Genomic DNA, 3,721 nt, shown 5'->3' with positions numbered 1-3,721 from the left:
AGGTTTGACTAATACACCAAAGCAAGAAAGGGATAAGAACAGCAGCAATAAAGTAAGACAGACACATGATATTCTATGTCATGATTTACAGGTGCTTTGAAAGGAACATGTCCTTTTCTCTGCTGTCTTAAAAGCAGAATGAAAGTGATGGAGGGGAGAGATTCTTCTGTAGATGACACAAAGTGCCAGGACACCTCCCATATGAGACAGGGTGAGAAAATTGGGGCTGCTCAGCCTGAAGAAGAGAAGCTGCATGGAAATCTCAGAGCAGCCTTCCAATATCTGAAGGGGGCCTACAGGGATGCTGCAGAGAGACTCTTCACTGGGAACTGCAGTGATAGAACAATGGGTGGTGAGCTCAAACTGAAACAGGGGAAGTTCAGGTTAGGTATAAGGAAGTTCTTTACTGAGGGTGGTAAGGCACTGACTCAGGTTGTCTAAAGAAGTGGTAAATGCTCCTTTCCAACTCAAACTATTCTGTGATTATATGACATTTGTCTAGCTGAAAGCAAATGGAGATTTGAACAATTTGATTTTTCATGCTCCAAGATCTCTCCTCTCAGAAGCAGCTGGCATAGCATGGCTGCGTATCCTTTTAACTTCTAGGTTTATCTGCCTTTAACACACATCCTGACCTCCAGCTTAACGCATTCTAACTTCTTAGTAGGGAACACAAATGTCTCCTGTGGAGACAGCAGCTCATAGCATGTTGACGAGCAAATGGTGCTGTGGAATGACATCTCTTTGAAGCACAGCTTTGGCTCACTCAGGTAGTTCTATTCCTTGGTGAAAATTAGTGCTTACAGACTTCCTCAAGGCCTTGTTGAGATGCAGTCCCTCTACAGAAGTTAATAGCTATCCTATGGTTAAGTGCCCTGTACTGGTGCCAAACATACCAGTTCTGTACTTTCTGGTCTCACTGGCTTTCAGAAATACCCCTTCAGCTTTGTTTACGCATGGGGGAAGTTTTCTATGACTCATATAATGTTCTTTCATTTTCTTTTTTTAAAAAACTAGATGATCTTAAGGTCCTTTCCAAACCGAACTATTCTATGATTCTATGGTTTGGGAACACTTCTGCACTTTATTTTACCACAAATGAGAGGACATTAACAAAGTGGAGCCTGGACAGGATATTTCAATGTTTTTTTAGTGCTCCCCAAAGTGCTTTTTACCTCCTCCCCTCTCAAGAACCCAGTTGTAGACTGACTGCTCTGCTAACCTGACTGCCCATCCCTGTATGGTGTAAATATGCTTTCCTCATTATCTCTGTGCTCTCTTCCAAGCAAAGATAAACAAAAGTAAAGATGCGTGCAGTCACTTGGCTGCATGCTTAACTGCTATAAAGGAGGAGACAATTCCCCACATGTGAATGTGCTGCTTTCCCTTCTCCACAATTGATTTTGTTGTGGAAAGAAGCAAACCAGAACCTCAAGGAGCACAAATACAATACAGCCTCTTCCACCAACTTACTGTGTCGTGCTTGGCTCTGTGGAGTCTGCCTAGGTCTCTTCGGTTCCATTTTGTGCCATCTTGTGGCTGATTTCTCCTGGACAGTGTTTCTTTCTTCCAATGCCAAAGTGCTGAGCCTGAGCTTTGTAAAATAGTTCTGTTTTCCAGGGGATGTGAACTTTCCAGTGTAACCTTCCTAAAGGCTCAGAAGATGCAATGTAGCATATGAAAAGCTTTTTATTCTTTTTTTTTTTCAGTGGATCCTGTTCTGCTAGTGCAGAGTCACTTGTCAAGGACAATAGCTGTTGGCAGAGCATTAATATGACAGAATTGGGTGTGCTGCCAAGGAAAGCAAACTCTTTTGTGCTTTATGTAATGTTTTGCTGGCCTGTCAGTTTGAGATCACCAGGGATGAACTGCAAACTGCCTTTCACTATAGGTAGAAAAAGAAAAAGACTCCTCAGCAAAATGGATAATGGACTTTGGATAACAGCTTCAAAGGCAGGTTGGGTAGATGATGTGTTTGTGTGTGTGTCTTAGAACAACTACCCTGTGTTGGAGGAGCTCTGCACGTTAGGTGAAAAAGGTATACCCTCTACAAAAAGGAGGTTGAAGTGAGGTTCTCTTTACATCAGCTTCTGAGAAAACTTGGAAATTATGCTGATTGCCTGAAATAAAGAGCCTTTCAACTTCAGAGATGCTGACTACAGGCCATCTTTGTACTTGGAAATCCTGCCTGTTTGTTCCAGGGATCATGGGATTATCTAAATTGGCTTTAAGAAGCTGACTTGCTTTTGCACAAGAGATCTGGCATTTAACAAACTAAATGGACAGTTGCAACTGAAGTCCATGAAGTTTCAGTTCTTTCTTGAGATGTCTGAGTTAGGAAGAACAGTGCTTATTGATTCTCATCCTGTCATTCATCCATGGGAAGTACCCATAAATGTTTGGAGAAAGGCTATGACTGAAAGGCTAAACTTCTGCAGTGATCTTAATTCACAGAAGGAAGGAGCTGTGTGGCTGTAACCATGCCAATGCATTTGTGATACCTGTGACTTATCTGACTTGCAAGCCTATTATACAAGGATTGCTCTTATCTCTAGACACTTGCCACTTCAAGCTTTTCCTTATTGCTCTCAGTTTCAGTCTCCTAACCCTTAAAAAGTCCCCTGCTTTCTCTCTTCTTACATGTGCACTAAAGTAAGGGAAGATAAATGAACTTCATTTCTGAATGGGAATGTCCACAATGGCTCTGTGTGATCCAGTTACTCCATTTTATCTTGGTACCTTTACATCAAAAGACTGTGAGCATCCTGGGAAAATCAATCTGCTAGTGAAGTGTCAGCTGAGGCTTTCGAGGCTGTTGCTGTAACAGCATCCCCTGTATAGTATCCTGACGGCCAGACTGGAAATGATGCCAATAGCATCACTGGACAACCTGCTTCCAAACACAGGAAGAGCATATGCTACCAAATGATTATGACCATGCCCCATCTACTTCTAGAAACCACCTGAAATGACACATGCAGGCTGTGCATGTGAAATTAAAATGCATGTTCTTTGGGCTTGTGTTAGGAGGCTGGCTCCTTGATCCTGCTGCTCGTACATGAACTGCTGTAAGCTACAGCCTTCTCTTCAGGGAAAGGTGCACCAGTCTGTATGCTGCAGAACATGAGCTTTGGGTCCCTGAATCAGCAGAAAGCTGGATTTTTTCTCCTCTCTCCAGCTCCCTCCCTTCCTCTTCCTTCCCCTCCTCTTCCTTCCCCTTCCTTCTCCTCTTCCCTCCCCTCCTCTTACTTTCCCTTTTTCCCTGTCTGGAATGGCTCTTGCTTTCTGCGCATCTAGTGTCAATGTGCTCAGTGTGTGAAGAGAAATGCAACTCCCCCTCTGTCACCCACAAAAATAGCCCTCTCAGAACACTGAATTCTCTGCACAGCAGAAGACCAAGGTGGTTTCAAATGATGAAAATAAACTTCTCTGTAGCTTCCAGTAGATTTTATCATTTCATTGCCAACCATTTTTTCCAGGTATTTGATTTGATAAGAGAAATGTATTGTTATAAACAGGACTCACTGGGACAAGCTGATGGCATCTCTTAGGTTCAGGTGTACAGAAAGACTCTCAGGTCAGAAAGCATGAAACACGCTTCACCCTTGTTCTTAAGTGGATGACTTTTCTTTTAGAATAATAATGTATTATTTTAGAATAATAATGTATTTAAGAATAGAATGCTATAATTTATTCTAGAATAGAATAAATAGAATAATAA

Source organism: Pezoporus wallicus, unplaced genomic scaffold, assembly GCF_028554395.1.
Source record: "Pezoporus wallicus isolate ANWC-B61680 ecotype Strahan unplaced genomic scaffold, APGP_CSIRO_Pwel_v1 contig_5696, whole genome shotgun sequence".
In the NCBI taxonomy this organism is placed as follows: Eukaryota; Metazoa; Chordata; class Aves; order Psittaciformes; family Psittacidae; genus Pezoporus; species Pezoporus wallicus.
This window is presented reverse-complemented; position numbering follows the sequence as displayed.